General features: G+C 45.4%; 1 pseudogene; it reads right to left on the bottom strand.

The window, feature by feature from the left end:
• Window positions 1-20,567: 20,567 nt before the first annotated feature.
• On the bottom strand, window positions 20,568-20,685 carry LOC134968184 (5S ribosomal RNA; annotated as a pseudogene).
• Window positions 20,686-20,900: the final 215 nt, after the last annotated feature.

Genomic DNA, 20,900 nt, shown 5'->3' with positions numbered 1-20,900 from the left:
CCACCAAATTCAAGGTATGTGCAAAACATGGGACGTGCTGGAATTGGCCCAGATTTAATGCACACACAATATTGCTGGCGTTGTCCGATGCCACAAATCCACAGGAGAGTCCAATTGGGGTAAGCCATTCGGCGATGATCTTCCTCAGTTGCCGTAAGAGGTTTTCAGCTGTGTGCGTATTCTGGAAAGCGGTGATACAAAGCGTAGCCTGCCTAGGAAAGAGTTGGCGTTTGCGAGATGCTGCTACTGGTGCCGCCGCTGCTGTTCTTGCGGCGGGAGTCCATACATCTACCCAGTGGGCTGTCACAGTCATATAGTCCTGACCCTGCCCTGCTCCACTTGTCCACATGTCCGTGGTTAAGTGGACATTGGGTACAGCTGCATTTTTTAGGACACTGGTGACTCTTTTTCTGAGGTCTGTGTACATTTTCGGTATCGCCTGCCTAGAGAAATGGAACCTAGATGGTATTTGGTACCGGGGACACAGTACCTCCAACAAGTCTCTAGTTGGCTCTGCAGTAATGATGGATACCGGAACCACGTTTCTCACCACCCAGGATGCCAAGGCCTCAGTTATCCGCTTTGCAGTAGGATGACTGCTGTGATATTTCATCTTCCTCGCAAAGGACTGTTGAACAGTCAATTGCTTACTGGAAGTAGTACAAGTGGGCTTACGACTTCCCCTCTGGGATGACCATCGACTCCCAGCGGCAACAACAGCAGCGCCAGCAGCAGTAGGCGTTACACGCAAGGATGCATCGGAGGAATCCCAGGCAGGAGAGGACTCGTCAGACTTGCCAGTGACATGGCCTGCAGGACTATTGGCATTCCTGGGGAAGGAGGAAATTGACACTGAGGGAGTTGGTGGGGTGGTTTGCGTGAGCTTGGTTACAAGAGGAAGGGATTTACTGGTCAGTGGACTGCTTCCGCTGTCACCCAAAGTTTTTGAACTTGTCACTGACTTATTATGAATGCGCTGCAGGTGAGGTATAAGGGAGGATGTTCCGAGGTGGTTAACGTCCTTACCCCTACTTATTACAGCTTGACAAAGGGAACACACGGCTTGACACCTGTTGTCCGCATTTCTGGTGAAATACCTCCACACCGAAGAGCTGATTTTTTTGGTATTTTCACCTGGCATGTCAACGGCCATATTCCTCCCACGGACAACAGGTGTCTCCCCGGGTGCCTGACTTAAACAAACCACCTCACCATCAGAATCCTTCTGGTCAATTTCCTCCCCAGCGCCAGCAACACCCATATCCTCCTCATCCTGGTGTACTTCAACACTGACATCTTCAATCTGACTATCAGGAACTGGACTGCGGGTGCTCCTTCCAGCACTTGCAGGGGGCATGCAAATAGTGGAAGGCGCATGCTCTTCACGTCCAGTGTTGGGAAGGTCAGGCATCGCAAACGACACAATTGGACTCTCCTTGTGGATTTGGGATTTCAAAGAACGCACAGTTCTTTGCGGTGCTTTTGCCAGCTTGAGTCTTTTCAGTTTTCTAGCGAGAGGCTGAGTGCTTCCATCCTCATGTGAAGCTGAACCACTAGCCATGAACATAGGCCAGGGCCTCAGCCGTTCCTTGCCACTCCGTGTGGTAAATGGCATATTGGCAAGTTTACGCTTCTCCTCCGACAATTTTATTTTAGGTTTTGGAGTCCTTTTTTTTCTGATATTTGGTGTTTTGGATTTGACATGCTCTGTACTATGACATTGGGCATCGGCCTTGGCAGACGACGTTGCTGGCATTTCATCGTCTCGGCCATGACTAGTGGCAGCAGCTTCAGCACGAGGTGGAAGTGGATCTTGATCTTTCCCTAATTTTGGAACCTCAACTTTTTTGTTCTCCATATTTTATAGGCAGAACTAAAAGGCACCTCAGGTAAACAATGGAGATGGATGGATTGGATACTAGTATACAATTATGGACGGACTGCCACGGTTAGGTGGTATAAAAAAACCACGGTTAGGTGGTATATATTGTAATACAATTATGGATGGACGGACTGCCTGCCGAGTGCCGACACAGAGGTAGCCACAGCCGTGAACTACCGCACTGTACACTGGTTGATAAAGAGATAGTAGTATACTCGTAACAACTAGTATGACTGACTATGACGGTATAAAGAATGAAAAAAAAACCACGGTTAGGTGGTATATATTATAATACAATTATGGATGGACGGACTGCCTGCCGACTGCCGACACAGAGGTAGCCACAGCCGTGAACTACCGCACTGTACACTGGTTGATAAAGAGATAGTAGTATACTCGTAACAACTAGTATGACACTATGACGGTATAAAGAATGAAAAAAAAAAACACGGTTAGGTGGTATATATTATAATAATACAATTATGGATGGACGGACTGCCTGCCGAGTTCCGACACAGAGGTAGCCACAGCCGTGAACTACCGCACTGTACACTGGTTGATAAAGAGATAGTAGTATACTCGTAACAACTAGTATGACTGACTATGACGGTATAAAGAATGAAAAAAAAACCACGGTTAGGTGGTATATATTGTAATACAATTATGGATGGACGGACTGCCTGCCGAGTTCCGACACAGAGGTAGCCACAGCCGTGAACTACCGCACTGTACACTGGTTGATAAAGAGATAGTAGTATACTCGTAACAACTAGTATGACTGACTATGACGGTATAAAGAATGAAAAAAAAACCACGGTTAGGTGGTATATATTGTAATACAATTATGGATGGACGGACTGCCTGCCGAGTTCCGACACAGAGGTAGCCACAGCCGTGAACTACCGCACTGTACACTGGTTGATAAAGAGATAGTAGTATACTCGTAACAACTAGTATGACTGACTATGACGGTATAAAGAATGAAAAAAAAACCACGGTTAGGTGGTATATATTATAATACAATTATGGATGGACGGACTGCCTGCCGACTGCCGACACAGAGGTAGCCACAGCCGTGAACTACCGCACTGTACACTGGTTGATAAAGAGATAGTAGTATACTCGTAACAACTAGTATGACACTATGACGGTATAAAGAATGAAAAAAAAACCACGGTTAGGTGGTATATATTATAATACAATTATGGATGGACGGACTGCCTGCCGACTGCCGACACAGAGGTAGCCACAGCCGTGAACTACCGCACTGTACACTGGTTGATAAAGAGATAGTAGTATACTCGTAACAACTAGTATGACACTATGACGGTATAAAGAATGAAAAAAAAACCACGGTTAGGTGGTATATATTATAATACAATTATGGATGGACGGACTGCCTGCCGAGTGCCGACACAGAGGTAGCCACAGCCGTGAACTACCGCACTGTACACTGGTTGATAAAGAGATAGTAGTATACTCGTAACAACTAGTATGACTGACTATGACGGTATAAAGAATGAAAAAAAAACCACGGTTAGGTGGTATATATTATAATACAATTATGGATGGACGGACTGCCTGCCGACTGCCGACACAGAGGTAGCCACAGCCGTGAACTACCGCACTGTACACTGGTTGATAAAGAGATAGTAGTATACTCGTAACAACTAGTATGACACTATGACGGTATAAAGAATGAAAAAAAAACCACGGTTAGGTGGTATATATTATAATACAATTATGGATGGACGGACTGCCTGCCGACTGCCGACACAGAGGTAGCCACAGCCGTGAACTACCGCACTGTACACTGGTTGATAAAGAGATAGTAGTATACTCGTAACAACTAGTATGACACTATGACGGTATAAAGAATGAAAAAAAAACCACGGTTAGGTGGTATATATTATAATAATACAATTATGGATGGACGGACTGCCTGCCGACTGCCGACACAGAGGTAGCCACAGCCGTGAACTACCGCACTGTACACTGGTTGATAAAGAGATAGTAGTATACTCGTAACAACTAGTATGACTATGACGACGGTATAAAGAAAGAAAAAAAAATACCACGGTTAGGTGGTATATAATTATACAATTATGGATGGACGGACTGCCTGCCGAGTGCCGACTGCCGACACAGAGGTAGCCACAGCCGTGAACTACCGCACTGTACTGTGTCTGCTGCTAATATAGACTGGTTGATAAAGAGATAGTATACAACAATATACTACTATACTGGTGGTCAGGCACTGGTCACCACTAGTCACACTGGCAGTGGCACTCCTGCAGCAAAAGTGTGCACTGTTTAATTTTAAATTAATATAATATTATGTACTCCTGGCTCCTGCTATAACAACCTGCAGTGCTCCCCAGTCTCCCCCACAATTATTATAAGCTTTTATACATTGATGTGCAGCACACTGGGCTGAGCTGAGTGCACACAGACTGAGTCACACTGTGTGACTGCTGTGTATCGTTTTTTTCAGGCAGAGAACGGATATAGCAGAGAACGGATATATTAAATAAAAGTTAACTTAACAACAACTGCACTGGTCACTGTGGTAAACTCTGTCTGCACAATCTCTCTCTCTCTCTCTCTCTTCTAATCTATTCTAATGGAGAGGACGCCAGCCACGTCCTCTCCCTATCAATCTCAATGCACGTGTGAAAATGGCGGCGACGCGCGGCTCCTTATATAGAATCCGAGTCTCGCGAGAATCCGACAGCGTCATGATGACGTTCGGGCGCGCTCGGGTTAACCGAGCAAGGCGGGAAGATCCGAGTCGCTCGGACCCGTGAAAAAAAAAGTGAAGTTCGTGCGGGTTCGGATTCAAAGAAACCGAACCCGCTCATCTCTAGTAATACCCCTGAGACATTATTGCACATATCACAATGCCTGTGATATAGTATACCATACACCGTAATGTCTATGACACATACCACAATGCCCGTTATACCTTAGACCCCACACTGCAATGCACATTATACATTATGCCACACACTGCAATGCCCCTGAGACATTATACAACATACCACAGTGCCCGTGATATAGTATACCACACACCGTAATGCCTGTGACACATTATGACACACACCGCAATGTCCGTGATACATTATCCCACACACCACAATGTACGTGATACATTATTCCACACACCGCAATTCCCATTACACATTAAGCCCTTCAGTAAGGCTTCTAATTACTTTTGAATTACCTGCTCATTGCCAGGGATCTCATCATGCTCTTGGTTCCATGCACGTTGCCAGGGGTTTTCATGCTCAGGGTGTCATGCTTGTTGCCAGAGGTATCATTTGCTGGGTGTCAAGCTCATTGCCAGGGGGTAATATTCGTTGCCAGGGGTTTCATGCACTGGGTGTCATGCTTGTTGCTAGGGGATAATGCTTGTTGCCAGGGATTTCATTTGCTGGGTGTTGTGCTTGTTACCAGGGGGTAATGCTTGTTGCTAGGGCTGTGCTCCCAGTGCCACATATGCCCCCAGTGCCAGATATTCCCCCACAGTGCCAGATAAAAAATATGCACCCATAATGCCAGAAACACATATGTCCCCAGTGCCAAATATGCCCCCCCCCCCCCTCCCCAGTGCCAGATACACTTATGCCAGGTACACACCCTCCCCTGCTGCTGTGAGTCCGGGAAGGAGCCGGAGGGCACAGCGCGTGCCTCTCATGGCTGTGTTCGTCCTGTGTCTCCAGTGGTGTGTCTGTCAAATGAAGTGCTGGTTCATGAGACAATCAGAGCTCACGGACCAGCAGCTGCCAGTCCGCGAGCTCTGATTGGCTCACGAACCGGCACTTCATTTGACAGACATGCCGCCGCCAGAGACCCAGGAGGGACACACAAGAGAGGCACGCGCTATGCCCTCTGGCTCCTTCCCAAAACTCACAGCAGCAATCAGTGGCGACAGCGCCACCGCAGTGGATGCGGGGATAGGAGTTACGCCTCTGATATAGTGTATATATACTGTACATGTATCTATATACACATGTTTAACAGACCAGGTATATACTGGTTCACCTCAGTCTCAACCCCCATGCTTGGCTCCACCCCTCTCTGGAACCCCCCTTGATAATCCTGCACTTGCCCCTGCAAAACAGCAGCCCACTGCACTCAGTATACTGCCCCAATTGTCCCAATTTCATTCTGTTATTCCATCTCTGCAGTACAGCAACTCTTGTACTGCCCATGTTGGGCCACTTCTACAAAATTTTACAGGACCACTTTAACTTCCCAATGCGCCCCTGGTCTCAGACACGACTGCAGCAAAAGATGCAAGGAAGGCCGCAACTGCATATAATCAGGCCCTATGAGTAGGAATCCTGCCCCCTCAGCAGATCCTACCCCCTCATCAGACCACACCCCCCATTAGGGCTGCTTCCATAAATTTCCCGAGCTGGTTTTCCATCCCAATTTGCCCCTGGGGAAAGGTAAGGGTTCATTAATTTCATTAAAAATGTCAGTATGACGATGGTCAGGATGCCATTGTCGGTATTCTGACCATTGGCATCCCATACCCAGCCCCAATTAAATATCCACACTAGACCCCATATACAGTGTGTGTATATATATATATATATGTATATATATATATATATATATATATATATATACATACACTGCTCAAAAAAATAAAGGGAACACTAAAATAACACATCCTAGATCTGAATGAATGAAATATTCTTATTAAATACTTTGTTCTTTACATAGTTGAATGTGCTGACAAAAAATCACACAAAAATTATCAATGGAAATCAAATTTATTAACCCATGGAGGTCTGGATTTGGAGTCACCCTCAAAATTAAAGTGGAAAAACACACTACATGCTGAGCCAACTTTGATGTAATGTCCTTAAAACAAGTAAAATGAGGCTCAGTAGTGTGTGTGGCCTCCACGTGCCTGTATGACCTCCCTACAACCCATACAAGTGGCTCAGGTAGTGCAGCTCATCCAGGATGGCACATCAATGCGAGCTGTGGCAAGAAGGTTTGCTGTGCCTGTCAGCGTAGTGTCCAGAGCATGGAGGCGCTACCAGGAGACAGGCCAGTACATCAGGAGACATGGAGGAGGCCGTAGGAGGGCAACAACCCAGCAGCAGGACCGCTACCTCCGCCTTTGTGCAAGGAGGAACAGGAGGAGCACTGCCAGAGCCCTGCAAAATGACCTCCAGCAAGCCACAAATGTGCACGTGTCTACTCAAATTATCAGAAACAGACTCCATGAGGGTGGTATGAGGGCCCGATGTTCACAGGTGGTGGTTGTGCTTACAGCCCAACACCGTGCAGGAAGTTTGGCATTTGCCAGAGAACACCAAGATTGGCAAATTCGCCACTGGCGCCCTGTGCTCTTCACAGATGAAAGCAGGTTCTCACTGAGCATATGTGACAGACGTGACAGAGTCTGGAGACGCCAAGGAGAACGTTCTGCTGCCTGCAACATCCTCCAGCATGACCGGTTTGGCAGTGGGTCAGTAATGGTGTGGGGTGGCATTTCTTTGGGGGGCCGCACAGCCCTCCATGTGCTTGCCAGAGGTAGCCTGACTGCCATTAGGTACCGAGATGAGATCCTCAGACCCCTTGTGAGACCATATGCTGGTGCGGTTGGCCCTGGGTTCCTCCTAATGCAAGACAATGCTAGACCTCATGTGGCTGGAGTGTGTCAGCAGTTCCTGCAAGACAAAGGCATTGATGCTATGGACTGGCCCGCCCGTTCCCCAGACCTGAATCCAATTGAGCACATCTGGGACATCATGTCTCGCTCCATCCACCATCGCTACGTTACCACAGACTGTCCAGGAGTTGGCGGATGCTTTAGTCCAGGTCTGGGAGGAGATCCCTCAGGAGACCATCCGCCACCTCATCAGGAGCATGCCCAGGCATTGTAGGGAGGTCATTCAGACACATGGAGGCCACACACACTACTGAGCTTCATTTTGACTTGTTTTAAGGACATTACATCAAAGTTGGATCAGCCTGCAGTGTGTTTTACCACTTTAATTTTGAGGGTGACTCCAAATCCAGACCTCCATGGGTTAATACATTTGATTTCCATTGATAATTTTTGTGTGATTTTGTTGTCAGCACATTCAACTATGTAAAGAACAAAGTATTTAATAAGAATATTTCATTCATTCAGATCTAGGATGTGTTATTTTAGTGTTCCCTTTATTTTTTTGAGCAGTGTATATATATATATATATATATATATATACACACACACAGTGGGGCAAAATACACAGTGGGGCAAAAAAGTATTTGGACAGCCACCGATTGTGCAAGATGACCCACTTAAAAAGATGAGAGAGGTCTGTAATTTCCATCATAGGTACACTTCAACTGTGAGAGACAGAATCTGAAAGAAAAAAAAACAGGAAATCACATTGTATGATTTTTAAACAATTTACTTGTATTTTCTTGTGGAAAATAAATATTTGGACACCTACCAAGCAGCAAGATTTCTGGCTCTCACAGACCTGTTACTTCTTCTTTAAGAATCTCTTCTATCATCCACTCGTTACCTGTATTAGTGGCACCTGTTTGAACTGGTTATCTGCATAAAAGACACCTGTCCACACCCTCAAACAGTCAGACTGCTACCTCTCCACCATGGCCAAGACCAGAGAGCTGTCTAAGGACACCAGGGACAAAATTGTAGAGCTCCCAAAGGCTGGGATGAGCTACTCAACAATAGGCAAGCAGCTTGGTGAGAAGAGATCAACTGTTGGCGCAATTATAAAAAAAATAAAAAAAATGGAAGAAATACAAGATCACTGACAATCTCCCTCGACCTGGGGCTCCATGCAAGATCTCACCTCATGGGGTATCAATTATCTTGAGAACGGTGAGGAATCAGCCCAGAACTACACGGGGGACCTGGTCAATGACCTCAAGAGAGCTGGGATCACAGTCACAAAGGTTACCATTGGTAACACACTACGTCGTCATGGATTGAAATCCTGCAGCGCCTGAAATGTCCCCCTGCTTAAGCTAGCACATGTCCAGGCCCGTCTAAAGTTTGCCAGTGACCATCTGGATGATGCAGAGGAGGGTTGGGAGAATGTAATGTGGTCAGATGAGAGCAAAATTTAACTTTTTGGTATAAGCTCCACTCACCATGTTTGGAGGGAGAAGAAGGATGAATGGCATCCCAAGAACACCATACCCACTGTGAAGCATGGGGGTGGAAACATCATGCTTTGGGGCTGCTTTTCTGCAAAGGGGACTGATCTGTATTAAGGAGAGGATGAATGGGGCCATGTATCATGAGATTTGGGGCAAAAACCTCCTTCCCTCAGTAAGAGCATTGAAGATGGAATGTGGCTGGGTCTTCCAGCATGACAATGACCCCAAATACACCTCCCGGGCAACTAAGGAGTGGCTCCGTAAGAAGCATTTCAAGGTCCTGGAGTGGCCTAGCCAGTCTCCAGACCTCAACCCAATTGAAAATCTGTGGAGGGAGTTGAAAGTCCGTGTTGCCCAGCGACAGCCCCAAAACATGACAGATCTAGAGAAGATCTGCATGGAAGAGTGTGCCAAAATACCTGCTACAGTGTGTGCAAACCTTGTCAAGAACAACAGGAAACGTTTGACATCTGTAACTGCCAACTGAGGTTATATTACAAAATATTGAGTTAAACTTTTGATTGTTCAAATATTTCTTTTCTGCCAGAATATACAAATAAATTGTTTATAAATCATACAATGTGATTTCCTAGCTTTTTTTTTTTTTTCAGATTCTGTCTCTCACAGTTGAGGTGTACCTATGATGGAAATTACAAACCTCTCTCATCTTTTTAGGTGGGTCAACTTGCACAATCGGTGGCTGCCCAAATACTTTTTTGCCCCACTGTGTATATATATATATATATATATATATATATATATATACACTGCTCAAAAAAATAAAGGGAACACTAAAATAACACATCCTAGATCTGAATGAATGAAATATTCTTATTAAATACTTTGTTCTTTACATAGTTGAATATGCTGACAACAAAATCACACAAAAATTATAAAATGGAAATCAAATTTATTAACCCATGGAGGTCTGGATTTGGAGTCACACTCAAAATTAAAGTGGAAAAACACACTACAGGCTGATCCAACTTTGATGTAATGTCCTTAAAACAAGTCAAAATGAGGCTCAGTAGTGTGTGTGGCCTCCAAGTGCCTGTATGACCTCCCTACAATGCCTGGGCATGCTCCTGATGAGGTGGCGGATGGTCTCCTGAGGGATCTCCTCCCAGACCTGGACTAAAGCATCCGCCAACTCCTGGACAGTCTGTGGTGCAACGTGGCGTTGGTGGATGGAGCGAGACATGATGTCCCAGATGTGCTCAATTGGATTCAGGTCTGGGGAACGGGCGGGCCAGTCCATAGCATCAATGCCTTCGTCTTGCAGGAACTGCTGACACACTCCAGCCACATGAGGTCTAGCATTGTCTTGCATTAGGAGGAACCCAGGGCCAACCGCACCAGCATATGGTCTCGCAAGGGGTCTGAGGATCTCATCTCGGTACCTAATGGCAGTCAGGCTACCTCTGGCGAGCACATGGAGGGCTGTGCGGCCCCCCAAAGAAATGCCACCCCACACCATTATTGACCCACTGCAAAACCGGTCATGCTGGAGGATGTTGCAGGCAGCAGAACGTTCTCCTTGGCGTCTCCAGACTCTGTCACGTCTGTCACATGTGCTCAGTGAGAACCTGCTTTCATCTGTGAAGAGCACAGGGCGCCAGAGGCGAATTTGACAATCTTGGTGTTCTCTGGCAAATGCCAAACGTCCTGCACGGTGTTGGGCTGTAAGCACAACCCCCACCAGTGGACGTCCGGCCCTCATACCACCCTCATGGAGTCTGTTTCTGATCGTTTGAGTAGATACATGCACATTTGTGGTTTGCTGGAGGTCATTTTGCAGGGCTCTGGCAGTGCTCCTTCTGTTCCTCCTTGCACAGAGGCGGAGGTAGCGGTCCTGCTGCTGGGTTGTTGCCCTCCTACGGCCTCCTCCACATCTCCTGATGTACAGGCCTGTTTCCTGGTAGCGCCTCCATGCTCTGGACACTACGCTGACAGACACAGCAAACCTTCTTGCCACAGCTCGCATTGATGTGCCATCTTGGATGAGCTGCACTACCTGAGCCACTTGTGTGGGTTGTAGACTCCGTCTCATGCTACCACTAGAGTGAAAGCACCGCCAGCTTTCAAAAGTGACCAAAACATCAGCCAGAAAGCATAGGAGCTGAGAAGTGGTCTGTGGTCACCACCTGCAGAACAACGCCTTTATTGGGGGTGTCTTGCTAATTGCCTATAATTCCCACCTGTTGTCTATTCCATTTGCACAACAGCATGTGAAATTGACTGTCAATCAGTGTTGCTTCCTAAGTGGACAGTTTGATTTCACAGAAGTGTGATTGACTTGGAGTTGCATTGTGTTGTTTAAGTGTTCCCTTTATTTGAGCAGTGTATATATATATATATATATATATATATGTAAAATTGTCTTTTACAATTCCTGACATGCTGGCTGGATAGTATATAAAAAGAATAGATGGCACTAAAGGACTTTTAAAGTGAAAGTATAGTGCGCAAAGTCCTTTGTTTACTATATACTTTATCACTTTTTAAAGTCCTTGAGTGTTGTCTCTTTTCTCTGAATATGTATACTGATGCAATCCAACCCAGCCCACCTGCATCTCCCCTCCGACAGGTGGTGGTGAGGTGTTGCAGGTTAGAGGGCGCTCAGCTGAAGCTTTGCATAGGGTGTAGCGAGATCTTGGCTACTGTTAGGGGTCCTAGATCTCAGTGGTCTCTGGAAAATGTACACCTCTGTCTGCAAAGATCTGCTGTGAATTGTTTTGCAACTTGTGACTTGCTGGTAACTACTGATGTTCAGCTGTGAATTGTCAGTCTGTGGAAAAGCTGTGGAAAAATAAACCTTTTCAATTGCAACTTTTACCCAGTGTATGTGATCCTTATCATATTTGGTACCCAAAAAGGAACCCTTTTGGTTGGACGCTACTACTCAGCAAAGAGTCCAGCAAGACGTATTGCAGAATGCCACCAGCTGCACCGTGACATGGTGAAACTGAGCAGCACTGACAGCAGCTGGGTAAGTGAGTCAGGCAGGCCGGCCATTAAACTGCAATTGTTTATAGTTAACATTATTGATGTGGGTGTATGTGGGAGATGTGTTTAAGATGCCGGCTGTCGGGATCCCAGTAGTTGGAATACCGATGCCAGAATCCCAACACCATCAAAATGCCGATGACAGAATCCCAACAGCTGGCATCCTGAATCCCATAGCGGGCGGGTTTGGGTTACGTTTAGGCACCACTTGGGGGAGGTTAGGATTAGGCTGCAGGAAGGGAGGGTTAGGGGTAGGGGAGAGGGTGGAATATATTTGCCTCACCCCAGTTGGGATTTCACACTTTGATATTCCGGCGTAGGTATTGTGACCATTGGCATCCCGTCCGGCGGTCAATCATACTGAATCCAAATGTGGCTTAGAGACCAGGAAATGCTGTATTGTGTGTTTACTTATGGCCGCGTGGTCAATAGGGGTGAAGCACACCCAAAGCTAGCTGCCATTTTTCACTTTGGCTTTTAAAACTGGCTAGACAGAGAGATTTAATTAAGCCTGCTAAGTTTATCCACAAGGTGGAAACACTGTGCAAAATGGAGGAGCGTTTATAGTTGTTTATAGATAGCTACAGGCCAGCAAACACTAATACAGAGCCAGCAAACCCAGATTCAGTTCATTAGTGGAAATAAGGAAAGGAGGACGGGAGCAGGAGGTGTTGAAGAAGGTGACACCATCAGATGATGTACAGTAGAGGCATTTTTGTGCACCTTTGAATTCACAGCGACCAGGCTAAAGTGGCCAAAGGAGCAATGGGACACAAGATTAGTTCCCTGTCCCACAGGGGAAGCAATGGGACACAAGATTATTTCCCTGCCTAACAGGGGAAGCCCAGAGGGCTATGTGGATTTGCCGGTATCAGAAGCAGACTCCAATCCTCACCTGAAAAAGCCATCCTCGCCATGATTGGGGTGACAGGGCTCAGCAAAACTCAAAAATTCATGACTAGCGACTGAACCCCTCTCAGACCCTGAAGGTCCAAATGGTGGAACTAGCCAGAATTAGTAGAGCTTGGCTACAGCCGGACAAAAACACCCCTTAGCGTATAGTGGAAGTTTTTGCTTTAGACCATGCTATATGGGTGTGAGATCGCACTATACAACAATAAACTTTTCAGGATGACCCCCCAAACATTTGTGGAGTGATTGTTGAATGGTATCTGACCCTTGGAAAACTTTATAAAACTAAGCAAGGGTTACAACCAGTTCCTAAGTCCAGGACTCAGGTCCCACTTGTTAAAACGTATAAGTTATCCACGACTGTGTGTTTTGACTTCAGTGAACCTGGTCATGTATGCTGGGACTGCCCAAACCGGGATCAGCTGATGGACTATAGTATGGGTAAGTCAGATCGACCTTTTTGTTAGCAAGTTTGCAGAAAACATCTCCCAGGCAGAAAACACCCTGTTTCGGATAACAACCCAGATTGAAGGCCTAGCAGTCTAGGCATCAGCTGGCATCCTGAATCCCATAGCGGGCGGGTTTGGGTTACGTTTAGGCACCACTTGGGGGAGGTTAGGATTAGGCTGCAGGAAGGGAGGGTTAGGGGTAGGGGAGAGGGTGGAATATATTTGCCTCACCCCAGTTGGGATTTCACACTTTGATATTCCGGCGTAGGTATTGTGACCATTGGCATCCCGTCCGGCGGTCAATCATACTGAATCCAAATGTGGCTTAGAGACCAGGAAATGCTGTATTGTGTGTTTACTTATGGCCGCGTGGTCAATAGGGGTGAAGCACACCCAAAGCTAGCTGCCATTTTTCACTTTGGCTTTTAAAACTGGCTAGACAGAGAGATTTAATTAAGCCTGCTAAGTTTATCCACAAGGTGGAAACACTGTGCAAAATGGAGGAGCGTTTATAGTTGTTTATAGATAGCTACAGGCCAGCAAACACTAATACAGAGCCAGCAAACCCAGATTCAGTTCATTAGTGGAAATAAGGAAAGGAGGACGGGAGCAGGAGGTGTTGAAGAAGGTGACACCATCAGATGATGTACAGTAGAGGCATTTTTGTGCACCTTTGAATTCACAGCGACCAGGCTAAAGTGGCCAAAGGAGCAATGGGACACAAGATTAGTTCCCTGTCCCACAGGGGAAGCAATGGGACACAAGATTATTTCCCTGCCTAACAGGGGAAGCCCAGAGGGCTATGTGGATTTGCCGGTATCAGAAGCAGACTCCAATCCTCACCTGAAAAAGCCATCCTCGCCATGATTGGGGTGACAGGGCTCAGCAAAACTCAAAAATTCATGACTAGCGACTGAACCCCTCTCAGACCCTGAAGGTCCAAATGGTGGAACTAGCCAGAATTAGTAGAGCTTGGCTACAGCCGGACAAAAACACCCCTTAGCGTATAGTGGAAGTTTTTGCTTTAGACCATGCTATATGGGTGTGAGATCGCACTATACAACAATAAACTTTTCAGGATGACCCCCCAAACATTTGTGGAGTGATTGTTGAATGGTATCTGACCCTTGGAAAACTTTATAAAACTAAGCAAGGGTTACAACCAGTTCCTAAGTCCAGGACTCAGGTCCCACTTGTTAAAACGTATAAGTTATCCACGACTGTGTGTTTTGACTTCAGTGAACCTGGTCATGTATGCTGGGACTGCCCAAACCGGGATCAGCTGATGGACTATAGTATGGGTAAGTCAGATCGACCTTTTTGTTAGCAAGTTTGCAGAAAACATCTCCCAGGCAGAAAACACCCTGTTTCGGATAACAACCCAGATTGAAGGCCTAGCAGTCTAGGCATCAGCTGGCATCCTGAATCCCATAGCGGGCGGGTTTGGGTTACGTTTAGGCACCACTTGGGGGAGGTTAGGATTAGGCTGCAGGAAGGGAGGGTTAGGGGTAGGGGAGAGGGTGGAATATATTTGCCTCACCCCAGTTGGGATTTCACACTTTGATATTCCGGCGTAGGTATTGTGACCATTGGCATCCCGTCCGGCGGTCAATCATACTGAATCCAAATGTGGCTTAGAGACCAGGAAATGCTGTATTGTGTGTTTACTTATGGCCGCGTGGTCAATAGGGGTGAAGCACACCCAAAGCTAGCTGCCATTTTTCACTTTGGCTTTTAAAACTGGCTAGACAGAGAGATTTAATTAAGCCTGCTAAGTTTATCCACAAGGTGGAAACACTGTGCAAAATGGAGGAGCGTTTATAGTTGTTTATAGATAGCTACAGGCCAGCAAACACTAATACAGAGCCAGCAAACCCAGATTCAGTTCATTAGTGGAAATAAGGAAAGGAGGACGGGAGCAGGAGGTGTTGAAGAAGGTGACACCATCAGATGATGTACAGTAGAGGCATTTTTGTGCACCTTTGAATTCACAGCGACCAGGCTAAAGTGGCCAAAGGAGCAATGGGACACAAGATTAGTTCCCTGTCCCACAGGGGAAGCAATGGGACACAAGATTATTTCCCTGCCTAACAGGGGAAGCCCAGAGGGCTATGTGGATTTGCCGGTATCAGAAGCAGACTCCAATCCTCACCTGAAAAAGCCATCCTCGCCATGATTGGGGTGACAGGGCTCAGCAAAACTCAAAAATTCATGACTAGCGACTGAACCCCTCTCAGACCCTGAAGGTCCAAATGGTGGAACTAGCCAGAATTAGTAGAGCTTGGCTACAGCCGGACAAAAACACCCCTTAGCGTATAGTGGAAGTTTTTGCTTTAGACCATGCTATATGGGTGTGAGATCGCACTATACAACAATAAACTTTTCAGGATGACCCCCCAAACATTTGTGGAGTGATTGTTGAATGGTATCTGACCCTTGGAAAACTTTATAAAACTAAGCAAGGGTTACAACCAGTTCCTAAGTCCAGGACTCAGGTCCCACTTGTTAAAACGTATAAGTTATCCACGACTGTGTGTTTTGACTTCAGTGAACCTGGTCATGTATGCTGGGACTGCCCAAACCGGGATCAGCTGATGGACTATAGTATGGGTAAGTCAGATCGACCTTTTTGTTAGCAAGTTTGCAGAAAACATCTCCCAGGCAGAAAACACCCTGTTTCGGATAACAACCCAGATTGAAGGCCTAGCAGTCTAGGCATCAGCTGGCATCCTGAATCCCATAGCGGGCGGGTTTGGGTTACGTTTAGGCACCACTTGGGGGAGGTTAGGATTAGGCTGCAGGAAGGGAGGGTTAGGGGTAGGGGAGAGGGTGGAATATATTTGCCTCACCCCAGTTGGGATTTCACACTTTGATATTCCGGCGTAGGTATTGTGACCATTGGCATCCCGTCCGGCGGTCAATCATACTGAATCCAAATGTGGCTTAGAGACCAGGAAATGCTGTATTGTGTGTTTACTTATGGCCGCGTGGTCAATAGGGGTGAAGCACACCCAAAGCTAGCTGCCATTTTTCACTTTGGCTGTTAAAACTGGCTAGACAGAGAGATTTAATTAAGCCTGCTAAGTTTATCCACAAGGTGGAAACACTGTGCAAAATGGAGGAGCGTTTATAGTTGTTTATAGATAGCTACAGGCCAGCAAACACTAATACAGAGCCAGCAAACCCAGATTCAGTTAATTAGTGGAAATAAGGAAAGGAGGACGGGAGCAGGAGGTGTTGAAGAAGGTGACACCATCAGATGATGTACAGTAGAGGCATTTTTGTGCACCTTTGAATTCACAGCGACCAGGCTAAAGTGGCCAAAGGAGCAATGGGACACAAGATTAGTTCCCTGTCCCACAGGGGAAGCAATGGGACACAAGATTATTTCCCTGCCTAACAGGGGAAGCCCAGAGGGCTATGTGGATTTACCGGTATCAGAAGCAGACTCCAATCCTCACCTGAAAAAGCCATCCTCGCCATGATTGGGGTGACAGGGCTCAGCAAAACTCAAAAATTCATGACTAGCGACTGAACCCCTCTCAGACCCTGAAGGTCCAAATGGTGGAACTAGCCAGAATTAGTAGAGCTTGGCTACAGCCGGACAAAAACACCCCTTAGCGTATAGTGGAAGTTTTTGCTTTAGACCATGCTATATGGGTGTGAGATCGCACTATACAACAATAAACTTTTCAGGATGACCCCCCAAACATTTGTGGAGTGATTGTTGAATGGTATCTGACCCTTGGAAAACTTTATAAAACTAAGCAAGGGTTACAACCAGTTCCTAAGTCCAGGACTCAGGTCCCACTTGTTAAAACGTATAAGTTATCCACGACTGTGTGTTTTGACTTCAGTGAACCTGGTCATGTATGCTGGGACTGCCCAAACCGGGATCAGCTGATGGACTATAGTATGGGTAAGTCAGATCGACCTTTTTGTTAGCAAGTTTGCAGAAAACATCTCCCAGGCAGAAAACACCCTGTTTCGGATAACAACCCAGATTGAAGGCCTAGCAGTCTAGGCTTTCGTGGATACAGGTAGTGAACTGTCTATTATCTCAGCTAACCTAGTTCCAAAAGGGGCTGACCAAGTTTTACCCTCGGTCAAGTTAATGTATATCCATGGATACATGGTAGAATACCTTCAAGAACAACTGCAGATGGTTTTAAAAGGGTGACTACTTAAAATAGTAGCTGTGGTGACTCCTAGGTCTCCTTATCCCTTGCTGTGATTTCCTGCTGTTACAAGAGGTAATTGCTTGGTGTGACAGTGGAAGAGACCAGGCGGATGAGGTTTCCAGAAAAAGGGAAACAGTAAGGAGCCAGAGTACTGTAAAACCTTCCTTGGCTGGTGAACAGCGAGAAGAAAATGGTTTGAAACTAACTGGTCACCCATTGATAAAAATGTTTCCTTACAGGATTTTGCTCAAGATCAGCAGAATGATTACAATTTTTATATATGCATTTGAGAATGTTGTAATGGTAAATGGTAAAATAGAAACTGCATTGTCATCTGTAGGCACACCATATTTTGTGTTAAAAAATTATTTGTTGTACCAGGCTGTTTATCTGCAAGGGAAAATGATAGATCAGTTGCTGGTCCCAAGAAAACACGGGCAGTTTATACTGAGGGTAGCTCATATGCATTTACGGGATGGTCAATTAGTAGAAGAGAAAATACTCCAACAAATTTAGTTCAAGTTCTTTTGGACAGGCATCCATGCTGCAGTAAAAAAGTATTGCCAGGAATTCCCAGTGTGCCAAAAGACAGCACCACGGCCAGAGTTTAGGGCACCTTTGGTTCCCTTAGATGTAATTTCTCTACCTTTCGAGTGAATTTGTATGGACCTGATAGATCCGGTGGAAAAATCTGCTCATGGGCATCAATATATTTCAATGCTAGTTGACTATGCTACCAGGTATTAAATATTACGTCTAGCACTATCGCCCAGGAACTGATAATGCTTTATATGTGCTTGGGCAGAGCCAGCCCTAACCAATATGATGCCCTAGGAAAGATTTTGGTTGGTGCCCTCTAACACCACTGCTAGCTCCTCCTCTGACCATGCACCCCTTTCCCAGCACCATCACCCCTCACCCATAGCAGTTCTCGTTTTGGTGCTCCTTCCCCCTATATTGTGCAGCCCTAAAAGGGGTGTGTTCATGCTGGGAAGTGGCATGAACACACAATAGTACCCCCAATTCAAATTACTCCACACAGTAGTGCAACTTTATTCACATTATATCATGCAATAGTGTCCCTTATTCACGTTATTCACGTTACATCACACAGAAGTAGCACTTTATTTTAAATACATTACTCCTCACAGTAGTGCCCCTTATTCACATTACATCACACTGAATTGCCCCTTATTCACATTACACCACACCATATCGCTCTTTATTCACACAGTAGTGCCCTTTCTATATGTTACACCACACAATAATGCCACACATGAGTAATGCCTTTATACACATAATGCCACACAGTAATGTCCCTCACACATATGACACACATTATTAATGTCCTTATAAACATAATGCACCTTACACATATGCCACACATTATTAATGCCCTTATACAAATAATGACACACACAATGCCCATTACACATATGCCGCACATTATTAATGCATTCATGCACATGGCACACATCATGCCCCTTACATATATGCCAAACACTATTGCACAACCAACCCACCCGCACACAGCACTCACACGGCTGCTAACACTGTGACATCTGCCTCTACTTGAATACAGATGTGTCCTCATACATCTTGCCTCAATACCCCATGCAGCAGGAGATGCCTGACATGAGTCAGCTGGCAAGCTCTGCTAACGTCAGGCACCTTTTTTTTGCTAAAAATACATCTTATTTGCATTGCTATGTGACTAGGATGCACAAGCAGCTTCAGCTGATTAAAATTATATACGGCATGCCTATATTCTGTGTGAGACTGTGGCTGTATCTGCATGCAAAATGCTACATTACAGTGATTTCCAGGAATACACTGTAATGTAGCATTTCATAAGCAGATACAGCCGCAGTCACACACAGAATATAGGCATGCTGCATATCATTTTAGTCAGCAGAAGCTGCTTGTGCCCAATGGCATTTAAAATGCCCGAGGCATTTGCCTAGGTTGCCTATACCTAGGGCCGGCTCTGTGCTTGGGGTCCCAAATGAGGTATTGACTGATCAGGGTACACCTTTTATGTCTAAGTTAATAGTTGTAACCAGAAGTGGTTTATGGACAGAGGCTCCTAACAGGGCATGTGTCATGGAACCGACAATTATTAGATATTCTGTAAAGTACAGTCTATTATATGGTCAGTGGTGATCCCAGAGTCAGTGGTTAGTACAATTTATATAAAAAGGGGAAAAGAAAGACTCTTTGATGGGGCACTCTTGAAAAGATAGACAAAACTTAACTTTTACTAATAATCAATGTCAAATATATGCTATAGAAGCAAAGAATATTTTCACAAACATAGGACACAAAAAAATAAAAAAAGCTTAATTTATTTTTAAGTGAGATAAATGTTCAACTTGAATAAGCCAAGGGTGAAAATATTTATTCTTTTGGATGGTATTGCCAGTCATGATGTGGGGCTTAAGATACATGATTTGCAGGCTGTGTATTACCATCAGAGTCTTCGTAAGGTATATAATTTATTGTACCATGCATAGGGAAATAACCTGTAAGAACATGATTGATGACAAGTGTCAAGTATCTTGGGTTAGCACTTTGTTACTATGATAGCTCCTGATCTGTGTGTATCTCATTGGGACCCAAAAGTGTCATAAATTCACACTTTGTCACAATGGTGTCCTCAGAAGTTGGTATTCTGAGAGAGACAGAAATATAGCTCCTGTATCACACTGGGAATTCAGTTGTCTGTACAGGTAACTCCAAGGTTTTTATGCAAGAGAGTAACCTAATCCTAGTGCAGCATCAGACACATGCATAATCGGTCATAGCATAAGAAGTAACAATCATGCAACGGAAGAATGGAATTCATTTTGTACTGCTATTTTGTGAGATTTGTAGTTGTGGAGTTATGATTATGTATTGTTTGCACGGGCCTGCTAAATTTGAACACAAAATAATTTTTGAAAAACCCCTCATATAGGGTGTGGAATTTTATTTCTGTTTTTCACCAAAAGAACGTTACTGCACCTGGATTCCTAGGTGGTCTCCAATCCAGGTACTAACCAGGCCTGTCACTGATTAGCTTCCAAGATCGGATGAGATTGGGCGTATCTGGTGAAGTATGGCAGTAATCTGCTGAATAATAGATTACCGTATATACTCGAGTATAAGTCGACCCGAATATAAGCCGAGGCACCTAATTTTACCACAAAAACCTGGGAAAACTTATTGACTCGAGTATAAGCCTAGGGTGGGAAATGCAGCTGTAGCTGTACACTGCCCTCAGTGCCAGATATGCCCTCATACTGCCAAATATGCCCCCACAGTGCCAGATATGCCCTCATACTG

Source organism: Pseudophryne corroboree, chromosome 10 (genome assembly GCF_028390025.1).
Source record: "Pseudophryne corroboree isolate aPseCor3 chromosome 10, aPseCor3.hap2, whole genome shotgun sequence".
Taxonomy (NCBI): domain Eukaryota; kingdom Metazoa; phylum Chordata; class Amphibia; order Anura; family Myobatrachidae; genus Pseudophryne; species Pseudophryne corroboree.
This window is presented reverse-complemented; position numbering and strand designations above follow the sequence as displayed.